General features: G+C 39.2%; 1 long non-coding RNA gene and 1 pseudogene across 2 annotated transcripts in view; one reads left to right on the top strand and one right to left on the bottom strand.

Moving 5' to 3' along the window:
• Positions 1 to 10,657, bottom strand: part of LOC306670062 — a 117,126-nt gene extending 106,469 nt beyond the window's left edge. The window contains exons 1-2 of the long non-coding RNA XR_013766308.1: positions 10,559 to 10,657; positions 3,510 to 3,585 (exon numbers count right to left, since the gene is read on the bottom strand). This is a non-coding gene — a long non-coding RNA (uncharacterized lncRNA). The remainder of the gene's footprint in view (positions 1 to 3,509; positions 3,586 to 10,558) is intronic.
• A 1,682-nt stretch (positions 10,658 to 12,339) lies between these two features.
• LOC306669234 (centromere protein V-like) lies at positions 12,340 to 13,410 on the top strand (annotated as a pseudogene). The gene has a single exon. The product of its transcript is annotated as a centromere protein V-like (transcript).
• Positions 13,411 to 14,048: the final 638 nt, after the last annotated feature.

Genomic DNA, 14,048 nt, shown 5'->3' with positions numbered 1-14,048 from the left:
TCTCCACAGATACCATGAGGAGGGATGAAAGTTTCATTTCCTTAACTCTGCTTTCTCTGATGCCAGCCCAGTGAGGGACTGGAGGGGTAGGTTGGTGCCACTACCAATTACAACCTGGAAACAGTGGATGTCTAGGCTTCCAATTTGGCTTTTGCTGACTTTGGGAGAGGTAGAGTTTCAATTTTTTCTGTGATGTTTGACTGGAGCAGAGCAATTTTTGTGTAATAATTTTCTTTCTTTCTTTCTTTCTTTTTTTTTTTTTTTTTTTTTTTTGGTGATGGTGCTGGGTATTGAACCCAGGGCCTTTAGGCAAGCACTCTACCAACTGAGCTAATCCCCAGTCCCCTGTCTAATCTTTTCCTGTCTCCCTAATTACCCATTCCTTGGTGCTTCTGCTAGAGACAGCAGATTTTGAGAGTATCTTGTGTTTGAGCTTTTGTTTTTTTGTTTTCTTTTTGTCATTTGTTTTGTTTTTGTTTTTTGCCTGCATTCATGGATTCATGGTATTTCTGGGTGTTCAGCTTCTTTCACTGCAAGCCCAGAATGGGTCAAAAAGAAAAATCAAAGAAGGGAATTTGCCCCTCTGGCCCTGTCTCTACCCAGTCTGCCTTCTTCTCTTCACATATCAGCATCTTGTGTTTGTTTTATACATAATGTCCAGGGTTCTTAGTTATATTTATTGAGTTATAGTTATTGGAAGCACTAGGGAAAATACATTTATTCCATCTTCCCAGTTAGATGTTTTAAATTAAACTGTAGTAAGCTGTTGTAAACACAAGAGGTCTCTTCTAACATACTTCTTATTTAGGTATTTTTCACTCAAGAAAGGCAAAGTTTCAGCATTCTCAGACATGATTCTGGGGGGTTCAATTATTATTTTGTTTTCAATTCCTAAATACCCAAATTCTCTTCTATTTCATCCTGAAAAACAAATCTGCTCTATTTAATTATTTTCTCAAAATTATGTCATTGAATAGGAATGACTGTAAGCCTGAGGAAGAACATTCACCTATATGAATCAGTTTAATTTTGACACATAAATTATAAATAAAAAAAAAAGAGATTACATTCTAAAAATGCAAAATTTTAAATAAGGTTTCAGAATTTTGGAAGTATACTGAGTTTAAATTAGATAGGTATAGTAAGTTCTGGCGCTCTTATTGCATGGCAAGGTGAATGTTATTAATAATGAGCTGGGTCTGTAGCTCTAAGGAAGAGCACTTGCCTAGTAGGTGTGAGCTACATTCCCAGCACTACAAAATAATAATAGTAATAATAATAATGTATTTTTCAAAACTGCTGAAAAGAGTAGATTTTAAATGTTCCCACCACACAGAAATGATAGGTATGTGAGGCAATGTATATGTTAAATAGCCTGATGTAATCATTCCACAGTGTAGACGGGTATCAAAATGTCACATCGTATCCCATAAACATAATTATTATTACTCAATTAAAAATGAAATTTTAAAAATAATTCCAAATTAGTTTTATTATTCATGTATCTTTCACATAAAAAAAGAGCACTCATCAAAAACCTTAAATTTGTTCTCACAACTTGAAGAAAAATAATTTGCAGGGGAAAAAAGGAAATCTTATTTAAATCAATCTTGGTATTTGCAGGTAGGACAGCAGATGCTGTAACACTTGAATATCTAAACTTTTGTTTATCAAATGTAAACACAAAAATTATTTAAAGATTGCAACAGGAAATATTGGAAATTCTTGGGGCTATTCTGGTTGAATGTCAGCTCCCGCTGGCGCTGCCAGGGCTGGCTGCTCATAACCTCTCACCCTCATTCTTTCATCTTCACTCAGGGTAGATGATCAATCTTTACAAGTGTCACCATAGAAATTCAAATCGAAACTCTTGGAGTCTTTGGAAATGTAGACTGCTGTTCCAGTTCAAGGGTAGGTGAAGGTCAGACATTACTTCCCTAACCCCACTCTCTATAAGCCGGTGTCCATCTAATAATTTAAATCCAATTCCCTTCTGTTTAGATAGAGAGGAATTCTCATGACCTCTAACCAGTAAGCAGGATTTCACTACTCAATCACTTATGTATTTAAAAATGAAAAATTACCATAACAAAACACAAATGTCATTTCAAACTAAGCTTCCCTAAACTTTTGACCTGGATGCATTTGTGGGTGAATTCAGTAAGGAAAAAAAATAAATAACTTTCTCCCAATAGAAAGCCTTTAAGTTGCCTGTTATTCAGAATTAGCCGTCATGACAGCTTTAAAAAACAAAAAGAAGAAAAAAAAAAGGTCGAAAATCTGCATAACGAAGGGCATCTCTCCTGCTGTGAACTCTGAAAGGGAGGTACATGAAGCAAGGGCAAATTTGCTTCCTGCGGCACTGCTGCCCGCTTTCAGGGAGAACAATAAAATGATGCCTGTTGGAACTTTCCCGTGTCTCCTACTTCTGCTACTTACTGGCCGATGCTTCTGCTCAGTTTACTTATCCACAGACACAGTACTTGCCTGACATACTTTTGAAGGTTTTGGGTTGTTTTTGTTTTGTTTTTTTAGGGCTGGGAATTAAACCTAGGGACTCACACATGCCAAGCACAGGCTGTACCTCTTAACTACACCCCAAATTCCTTCATAAAGGCTTTTTTTTTTTTTTTAATTTATTTTGATTCATCATACACAAATGGGATACAACTGTTGTTTCTCTGGCTGTACACGAATAAAGGCTTTTGAGGGATGAATAAAATAAGAGACATTGTTGAGAACAAGGTGACATCTGTGCAGCCATCTTGTATGAACAAGCCATTTCGGGAACTGGCCCGTAAAACTCCCCAGGAAAGGGCACGCAGGTGCTACCCTCAAGAGCCAATACAGGACAAACAGGACGTACTGGGCCCCCAGGTGTTTATCAAGGCTGTTAAGAGATATCTGTCCGAGAAATGGGCAGCTGCCCGGGAACCTTATCTATCAAGGACAAGGGGGCCTAGCCCCGACTCATCTCCTGCATAGTTCGCCCCTTCCCTCCTCCCTTCTTCCTCCAGGACTGTTCAGTTCTGGCAGGACCCAGTGAGATTCAAATAGATTGGCGGGACCCAACCAAAGAGGACAAATGTTTAGCTGTTCAAATGTTAACCAAAAATATACAGGTTTTTGTATGTGAAAATCTCTTAGAGTGCTTTCTCACCTCTCCGGGCCACACCCCACTCAGCCATTGTAGTGGTCTGAGAGGCTGGTTGTGGTCCAAGCTCGAGCTTGCAATAAAACCTCGTTGTGTGTCTTGAATTATCGTGTGTGCACTTTGACTCTCCGGGGATCGATCGATATTGAACCCCAATAATATGAGCAGAACATTTAAAGTCCAAAATAATAGTTCCGTTTCCTCTTGATTCATAAGCCATGTTTTTTGTTTGGTTTTGATTTTGGTTTTTATGTCAGAACAGAGGTTGCTAAGATTTGATGGTAAGAGTTCACTGGCAAGATGTGGGGATAGTTTGGAAGGAAAAAAGAAGAATATATAAGAATGCATAGCTTACCTGTAGTCCCAGCTATTCAGGAGGCTGAAGGAGGAGGATCGCTTAAGCCCAGGAATTGGAGACAGTGTAGGCAAACCTGCCCAGAAAAAGAAAAAAAAAAAAAAAAAATGAAGGACTCCAAAATGATTTAAAGCATTGAAGAAAACAGTCTAGAGAAAAAGAAGAGACTAAAGAAATAAATAGGATCCAGATCATAAGCAACCTTGTTATTTCAAGAGGAGTTTTTATTTAGCCTTAAATGACAAGAGGTCACTAAATGCATCTAAACAGAAGAGTCAAATGGATAGATGTAATTTTTTTTTCCTTGTGGTGCTGGGGATTGAACCCAGGGCATTATGCATGCTAGGCAAACACTACCAACTAAGCTATATCCCCATATATCCCCAACCAGATAGATGTACTTTTAAGAAAGATCACATGAGCGGTTTCTGAAGGATCAACTTCAGGGGGTGAGATTAGAGTTCAAGAGAAATTAGAAGCTTGTTGCCATAGTCTAAGAAAAAAATGAAGTCCTGGGCTAAGGTAAGAAAAGTAGGAGTAGGGAAATAAGGAAACAGGGATGGAAACTTGGGCTGGAGGTTGTGCTGTGTACAGAAAAAGGGGGAATTTAAGAAGACTCTCAGGTTTTCTGATGTTGAGAACTGGATAGATGGCTGGGTTTTTGTTTGATTTAGTTTGATTTTCATTGTTTGACTCTATCTTTCCATAAATCTCTAAGAATACACCTCTTCTTAATTAGTTCAGTTCTGTAGTCCCTCCATAGACCCAATTGTTCTAAGATGTGTGAAAGCAAAGCCCCCATTGTGTACTAACAACTTGAAACATCACAGTCTGGCATTATGTAATTTGCCATTTTGAACCAAGCCTCCCTTAAATTTTTGGTCTGGATGTATTTGTGAGTGAAGACAGTGAGGAAAAAATTAACTTATTCATGACAGGAAGCTTTGTGGTTATTTGCTATTCAGAATTAGTAGTCATGACAGCTGAAAGAAAAAGGAAAACAGATTTTAAAACATGAATAATGAAATATGAATAAATTTTGACATTCAAAAACCATTAAAACCAGGCACAGTGGTGCATACCTGTAATCCCAGATACTTGGGAGGCGACAAGAGCACAAGTTTGAGGCCAACTCAGTGACTTAGCAAGACCCTGTCTGAATATAAAAAAATAAAAAGGGCTGGGGATGTAACTCAGTTATAGAGAACCCCTGGATTTGATCCCCAGTACTGAAGAAAGAGAGAGAGAGAATAAATAGAAAATGAATGGCATGCTATCTGGAATTTTCTTCAAAATAATCCATTGTAAGGAAAGCAGAAACATACAATGTTAAAATGAAATAAGATTCGTTATATTAAACCAAAACTCTTGCGAGAAGTCCCTGAACTAAAATGGTTTATTGAGCCACTAGATTCTAGCCAGAAAGGAAGGACTAGTCCTGGGACAAGGGTCTACAGCTACCAGCAGCAGGCTAGGGAACAGCTGGAAAAGCATCCACCAGTCTAAAAAGCCAGAGTATTTTTTAAGGAAAATTAGGGGAAAAGAACGCAAATATTGATTACATTGGACAACTCAGACGGGTCAAAGTTTTGGAATAGGAGTATTATCCAAAAGGAGAAGTATTTTGCTGCTCCTTGGTTGGTATGCAGAATGCGATGGCACCTTGCTTGTCCACATTTCAGGATTCTGAATCAAGATTTCAACATACATTCAGGTGTATAGAGAAGTTTTGCTTGTTTGCTTGCCCCAGAACCTGTTAACTAATTAACTTCTTTTATCTTGCTTCCCCTCCATCCTCTGGCCTTTTTAATTAAATTTAGAAAATTTCAGGATTTTTTCCTTATCAGTCATATGTTATTATTTGTGGAAAATTAGTGCATGGGAGGTGGAATTAGAGAAGATAACTTCTCTACCTTTGTCTATGTTCTTAAATTTGCATCATAAATTTAAACTAATTTCAAAGAAAAATAGAAATGTTTCTTAAAATCATTTCCAATGAGATTTTTGTTCAGAAGAAAAATTTTGTTCCCATCCTGGGAATTGGGTAGTAACAGCAGTACAGTTTCTGAATCTGTACAATTTTCTATAAAAACAGTGATAACAGATGTTGGTAAAGAGTCAAAGGTAGGAGAGTCAACTGCAAGATCTTTTGAACCTACAGGTGGTACTTTATGTCCAAATCAAAAGTTACCTATGCTACCTTTAGTCCAATAAGCCAGCCTATTGCTTCCAAAGCAGGACTCTGTGGAACTGGAACATCATTTTGATAGTTGCATTGTAAGGCCCCCAAAAAGGAAACCCCAACTCTGTCCCATGGATGGACGGCAACCTCAATCAACCACAGGAGGCGTCACTTGATGCAAACCGCAAGAGGTGTTTATTCCAGCGCGCTGGGACCCAACTCCAGGAGTCGAGTCCCTAGCAGAAAATCTTGTAGGTTTATAAAGGCAGAAACCACACATCGGGAGGGGTCACACATGAAAGGGGGAAAAGGGTGAACAAAGCTGCCAGGAAATTTGAAAGGGGGTCTGGGTTTGCTGACAACATGTTTCACAATGTTTTACAACAGGCTATAGATTCTGGTCAATAGTTTCTGGTAATCCTACTGTTTGAGCACTATCTGGCTATCAGGCTCAATTTACTCTTTTACTCTCTGTTTGGGAACAGAGAACAGCTTTAAGGGCTTTGTTCCCATTACTGGGAGGGAAACCTTAGGGAGTTGAGATAAAACAGACAGCTTAAAAAAATGTCCATTCTTTCAGCATATCATTTTTGCCTGGCTAGGAGGAACTGGATTGGAGAAGAGCCATGCAGAGTCAACAGTACCACCCTCAAAGCTGACATCAGTACCACTGAAATGGAAATCATTCTCTTCCTTGAGCTATATATAGTTTTCTGTATGCATGGCAATATGCATTGCTTTTTCTTCCCAAGCTCAGTCAACATTTTCAGGCATCCCTGTCACTTTTTGTCTTGTACATGATAAATATATTTTTATTTTTTAGTATTGTAGGGGAGGGAGAAGGAGATTATGCCCTTGGCATAATTCATGAGAGCAGCTGTGTGTGATGACCTCAAATTGGTTTACTTTATTTCAAAACTATTTCCAATTATGAGGAAATATTTCTTTAAAATACCCTTGTACATTTCACCCATGGATGTCTGTATGTCTATGGCTTCACCATTAGTATGTGCCCAAATTTGTGCTGGTATCAGGACAAAACATTATACTGGTGGATTTTTCTACTAATTATTTTTTGAAGAAGTATCATTTCCCCAACACAAAAGAACTCTTTTTCCGGTATAACAAAAATTGAAATTCTATGTGTATTCTATAGTAAATAGACAAATTTTATTTTTCATTTCCACTTGAAGGGTTAAATGTCATATAAAAGTTTACAAATCATGGTTTTTATTTTGATTTTTTTAGTAAAAAGTTGCCTTGGTAGCATATTACAATGTAATACTAACTGCTTATATGATAGTTAAACATCAGTACTAAAGTTAATCTCTAGCTGCTGTCTTGCAGATATGAAGGAATACCTAGCAAAATACCTAGCATGTATTTTGTATTTCGCTGCATTGTACACTGCGACTAATTAGACAAGGAACTGACATATATTACATGCATACACTGTCTCTAAAAACCACAAACTAAGAATGATAGATTACCAATATAGTTTAGTGCTTGCTAATTTTACTATTGTTATGTACATGTAGGGAGGTTATAGGGATGATAAACTCCATTTGAATAAAATTTAAACCTTATATTTTATGATAAAGGGCCTTTAACTTAAGATGTTCAAAACACTGATATTATATATTTGCTGTCATGAGAACCGTAAGTTTTATTTGTCTGATATTAAGTTACTTAAAAAAAGACTTGTTTCTGTTAACTTGAAAACAAATGAATAAACAAATAAATAACAATCAGAACAACTAAGAGAACAAATCCAAAGGTGGAAAACTTCTAAGTTTTCCTAAGTACTCCTAAACTCTCAGACACTCTAGAAAGCATTTTGGACTATTCTGACAATAACTGCAGAAACTGCAGAAGGGTTTTAGGAAGATTTGAGGATGTACTACCTGTCAGGGATTTGTGCCTACAAATTCTTGAAAGTAACAAACCAAACCAACTTTACATGATGAAGACCCTGCATGAAAGAGAAAATGCTGATGGTAGAATCCTAATTGGGGAGGACAGGGAAAACCAGGACAAAGGAAAGAGAAGATCCAGATAAAGCTGGGGGAACAGGACAGAGAAAGAACCAGGAGGAATTCACTGCTATAAATTTTTATCACTTTGTAAAAACAACAAAAGAAAGCTCTAGAATCATGAAATTAGAAAAGTTATACCAGCTCATTCGTCTATCTTTAACAAATGAACCACAGAAAAGGATTGTATCAAATTGATATTAACAGAAAAAGTGAATTGTGTAGAGATTAAATCCTTATATATTATTGAATAATGCCAGAAATTCAAGTTCACAAAATAGATGAAAACTATAACCTAAAAGAACATGTTGTAGTCAGTTTTTTACAAAATACCTGAGGCTAGGTAGCAAGTCTACTACAGAACAAACACCAGGCAACCAAAGCCAGAGAAATGCTGATATGAAAAGAAAAGTCTTATTTGGGCTCATAGTTTTGTATGTTCCAGTCCATGATTGATTGACCCTGTGCCTTTGGACCTGTGGCAAGGTAGTAGAAGGTAGGTCGAGCAAAACACTCACCTCATAGCCAGAAAGCCAAAATGAGTGATGAGGAAACTGGGCCCCATAATCCCCTTTAAGGTCACACCCCCAGTGACCTAAGCTCCTCCCACTAGGCTCTGCCTCTTAAAGGTTTTATCACCTCCCCCAAGCACCATTCTGCGGGAATAGCTTTGGGGGGACATTTAGGATCCAAACTATAGCCTCTATAAGTTTGTACCAGATCACAAATTTCTGTCTTATTTCAAGGAAAAAAATTTTTGGCTTTAGTGGATCTGATATTTCTATTTTAGATGAAGACAACTGAGTCAATGTTCACCAGATTTCTAGGGAAAAACATTCCTAGAAAACTTAGGACACATTTCAAAGAATGACAGCAGTGTTTAAGTCCCTCGTATTAGTTCATTATTGACTGCTGTGCAATAAACTACTCTCATGACATAGAAACTTAAAACAACAAATAGTTTGTGTGGTCAGTAACCTGGGAGCAACTTAGCTGGGTGGTTCTAGTTCAGGGTCTCTCATGATATTTCAGACACATTGTGAGCCAGGGCACAAGTCATTTCAAGGTTTGACTGGGGCTAACATCTGCTTTGAAGTTCACCCACATGGCTTTTGGCAGTCTCAATTCTCCCCACATGGGCCTCTCCACAGATGGCCTGAGCGGCCTCATAGCATGGCAGCTGCTTTTCCCAGAGCTCTGATCCAAGGACAAGCAAGAGCTCCTGACAAGTTGCAGCCTTTTATCACCTAATCTTGGGAATTACTATCACTTCTGCCATATTCGACTGGTTAAACAGGCCAACATCCATCACAAGAGGGGTCAGAAAGGTTTATAAACCAGGAAACGGACAGCACTGTAGGTTATGCTGGAGATCCACAGACATAATTTTCATAATACGCAATTGAAAGAGGGGAGATCTGGGTTTCAAACCAGGAATCTCCGTGATTTCAAAAACTATTCTAATACGGTAAAACCAGAAGGAATGTGGATTTCGAATGTGCTAGATCTTTCTCTTATAATTAAACTTCAAGAAAAATAGAACTAAATTTCCCAGGAGTCCTATATTTATGCTATTAACAGATGAATGGGTCTTATCTTATTCTCAAGTGACCATGGATATTCACAGACAACTTCAAAATTCAGTCTAGCAGTTTAGCTGTTCCTCTCTTTCATGTACAGAAACTCAAAATTTTCCTGTATGTAATTTGTACCAATTTTTTAAGTAAGAAGGACCAAAATGGTCAAGAACCCAATCTAAACTTTACAGCAGCAATTCTCCACTTTTTTTGTTGATGCATTTATTATATGATATCAAAAAATCACATTCTTTATGATATCTCATCAACCTCATCAGAAAAGTCTTTAGTGCTTGGAAAGAAATCAAGTTTAGAGTGACTGATTCACATTTTCCAAAATCCTAATTTCACCTGAAAGCTGGAATGTCGCCAAGCATGGTGGCACATACCTATAATCCCAGCGACCTAGGAGGCTGAGGCAGGAGGATCACAAATTCAAGACCAGCCTTGCAATATAATGAGGCCCTAAGCAACCAAGTGAGACCCTGTCTCAAAATAAAAACTAAAAAGGGCTGCAGGTGTAGCTCAGTGGTAGAACACCCCTGGGTTCAACCCTCAGTATAAAAAAAGAACGAAGAAAGAAAATGAGCTGGAATTTTACCATTGACAACAAATAGTTGTTTTCGTTGCTTTTCTCATTTAAAAAAATAAAGTTTATCTGATATCTAAACCTGAATAATCCGTCTGGGAAAAAATGATGTTCTCTGGGGGATTTGGGGGGGACACCTAGTTTAGTTTAGTTTAGTTGAAAGTTCTTTTTCCGAGACAAGTAATACCTTGAAGTGTGAAGCAGAAGTGCTTTACTTTTATCTTCCATTTCTTCACTCAGATGCTTAAAAAGCCAATTATGCAAAGGATAAAATTTAATACCATTTAAAATGTTTATTGCCCCATGGAGAATCAGTGTGACGTTCTTCGTTGTTTGCTTGTGGTGGTGGAGATGAACCCTTGTGCCTGATAGGCAAGTATTCTACCACTGAGTCCCTCCTCAGCCCAATTGATGCTTTTTCGTTTGTTTTATTGCAAGTACATGGACACTGAAAACCCATCGACTATTAATTCAGTTTGATGTCATACTTTGGTTCATATTAAGGTTCCAGCAGTCTTACCCACTAATGCTTTTGTATGATCAGTACAAACACCAGCACAGATAAAATAGCAAATTAGGTGTGTTTAAGTCAGCTTTTTTTCGCTGCTGTGACCAAAAGATGGAACCAGAACAACTGTAGAGGAGAAAAGGTTTATTTCAGGGCTCACAGTTTCAGAAGGCTTAGTCCATAGAAGGCCGACTCCATTCCTCAGGGTTTAAGGTGAGGCTGAACATCACAGTAGAAGAATATGGCAGAGGGAAACAGCCCACATCATGATCAGGAAGCAGAGAGATTCTCCACTCAACAAATACAAATATATACCCAAAGCCATGACCAGTTCTCACCTCCTACAGCCACACCCTACCACTTCAGTTACCACTCAGTTAACCCCTATCAGGGGATTAAATCACTGATTGGATTAAGTCTCTCACAACCCAATGATTTTTCTTACATTGTCTCACATGTGAGCTTTTGGGGGACATCTCACACCCAAACCATAACAAGGGGTTAGTATTGTTACAGAAATAATAATACAATAATGAAACTCATGAAAAATTTTGACCATGCAGACCTTCTTGGAAGTGTCTTGAAAAATAATGTTTTGGGATGTAGCTCATTGGTAGAGTACTTGCCTAGAGTGCATGAGGCCCTGGATTTTATTTCCAACACAGAGAGGGAGGGACACACAAAGAGAGAGAGAGAGAGAGAGAGAGAGAGAGAGAGAGAGAGAGAGAGAGAGAGAGAGCATTTAAAGACCTACAATTGACTTTTTAAAGGCTTCTGAGACATGTTCCTTAATTTCCTTGTTTGACTCCCTGCCATGGGCATGGGGTCACATTTCCCACTCCCTTTCCAAATTACCCAATCACTTACAAGGTAGGTGCCAAGTTCTTCACATGCCTGGTTCAAGGGTCAGGGAACCACTGAAAGCACTCACTTTGGTAGTTGTTCTGGACCTTCACAAGGGGCGTGCTCTTGTTAGCATATCTACTGGAGAGGTCACTCATTTAACCGCAGCTCGAACATGGTTGCCATGCTACCACTCCCAGGTCATGATCTACTGATGAATTGTAACCCATCCTACTTTGTTATCACTTGCAGATTTACAGTGTAACAAAGTAATTTTGTACAAGTATGCCTTTCTCCAGCTTTTAGATTTTAAAAAATTCTTCAATTTTCTAAAATATGCAAAAATTTACCTTTTAGGAAAAGTTGCCTATTATTAAAAAAAAAAAAAAAACTACAAAGCAGATTGGATTTGAGACCTTGGACTCAGCAAAACATTTCCTGGAGAGGAAGGAATGCTGAGTCATTCTGAGAGACCTATAAGACCACAGATCAGCAAAGAGAGAATTAATTAATTTCCTCCCTCCCTCCATTCATTCCTTCCTTCCATTTCCTTTCCTTTACTTCCCTTTTTTCCTACCCTCTTTCTTTTTTTATGAAAAAGGTGTCACTGTATTGGTCAATTACATAAGTAGAAGTGATGAACCATAAACTATAGACCTGTCGGGATTTAAATAATAAGTAATCAAGGAAGTCTGCATTATCTGAATATGCTGGGGGTTAAGTGTCCTAGTTCAAAACCTGAGTTGTATAGTAATAACATGTTTAATTTTATAAGAAACTGCCAAATTGCTTCTACTAGCAATATATGAGAGGTCGTGTTTTCCCACAAACTTAACATTATTTGCTCTTTTTCATTTTAACCATTCTGATACAGGTGAAGGCATGTCCCTTTTCAGTTGTACCCAGGGACTATTGCACTCAGGAACATGAGATTTTGCTCTTAGCTACCTTGTGGCTCAGTGACCACCTATTATGGACTGAATTTTGTTCTACTAAATTCATATGCTGAAGCCCTACCCACCAGTGTGACTGTATTTGGAGAAAGAGCTTTCAAAGAGGTACTTCAGGTTAAATGAGGACATGAGGGCTGGGCTCTAAATGAATAGGCCTGGCATCTGTATGAAGAGTAAGAGGGAGGAAGATGGAGACTCCGAGGAAAACACTATGAAACCTCAGATCTCTAAGAGTGAACTAAATCAGCATTCCTGCTGCAATGACAGATTAAGGCACTCAAGGTTGAAATTAACAGACTATGCTGAGCTGCGCGTGGAAGCTAAGACACAGGGACAGTGCAGAACAAAAGGACTTCCTCATAAAAAAGGAAAGGGAATCCATCTCAAGTCTAAGACCTCTGGAAACATGGGGACACAGACAAACAAACCTTCTTCCCCAAAATTTACGGCCCCCAAAACAGGAACCAAAAATATTGAAGGGAATCAAATTCTCAGAAGGACGACAAAATTGATTATTAAAATGATTAAGGAGGGGGCAGAAAAGGTCGCCTCCTTGGCCCCCAGCAAGGCCGGGAGCGGGAGCCTGGAGGCCAGTAGGCAGCAGTCGGCGAAGCTGGGCCGAAGCCTTCGTTGCCGCGGGCCCAGGAGGCGGGCCCGGAGGAGCCGCCGCCGCCACCACCACCCCCCGCGACCTGGACGTCTTCGGTGTCCACGCTGGACCTGGGCAAGCAGTGGAAGCGCTGGAAAACGTTCCAGTAACAGCAGAAGCTGAGCTTCGAGGGCGCCACCAAACACCTGCTGGACAATACTAGGGCCTGGTGAAGCACACAGGAGGCTGCCGCTGAGGAGCCGTTTGTTTTGAAGTCTGGGCCTCAGCAGACTTACATATCTGTGACTGCAACTGCAGTATTTGCAAGAAGAAGCAGAATAGACACTTTATTGTTCCAGCTTCTCGATTCAAGCTCCTGAAGGGAGCAGAGAGCATAACCACTTACACACTCAATACACACAAAGCCCAGCATCCCTTCTGCAAGAGATGTGGTGTTCAGAGCTTCTATACTCCCCGCTCCAACCCGGGTGGCTTTGGAATTGCCCCATACTGCCTGCATGAGGGCACCTAGCTGGAGTGTGGTCACTGAGGAATTCAATGGCAGCAATTGGAAGAAGGCCATGAAGGAGCACAAGGAGCACCATCAAGAACATGTCTAAAGAGTGAGCTTCTGTTTCTCTGCTTCCTGAAAAGGAGGAAAGAGTAGGGCCAGCAGCTCTGTGGCCCCTGGGCCCTTCAGTGGTATCCCTGATGTGGCTAACCCAGGCTGGTGACCAGTAGCTACCTTGTTCTCTCCAGTTTGCTCCAGCTACCAGTTTCTTTAGGCAACTCTTTATCCTTCCTCAGCCCAGATTTTGACGTAGACTAGTTGACCCTCTTCCTTCTTTTCCCCAACTTTTGTGTGATCTTTTGGAAAATAAAAAAATTACTGGGGTGGGGATCATGGCTCAGTGGTAGAGTGCTTGTCTAGCATGTGTAAGGCCCTGGGTTAGATTCCCAGAACCACATTAAAAAAAAAAAAATTACATAAATATATCAACAACAGATTAGCTTATGTAGTAAAAAAACAAAAAACAAAACTTCAGGCCTTAAAAGCAGGGTACATAACCTTGAACACTCAATAAACAGTAAACTAAGTTGGTGGTGTGGTAGAGGTTAAGACCTTGATCAGATATGCAGTACAAGTACAACAAACCACTAGAGGACAAGAAATAATTAAGATCAGAACTAATATTAATGAAATAGAGAATAAAAAAATAATACAAATGATCAATGAAATAAAGAACTGGTTCTTTGAAAAGATA

Source organism: Sciurus vulgaris, assembly GCF_902686455.1.
Source record: "Sciurus vulgaris genome assembly, chromosome: 9".
Classification (NCBI taxonomy): domain Eukaryota; kingdom Metazoa; phylum Chordata; class Mammalia; order Rodentia; family Sciuridae; genus Sciurus; species Sciurus vulgaris.
Note: the sequence above shows the minus strand (reverse complement) of the source record. Positions and strands in the feature narration are given on the sequence as shown.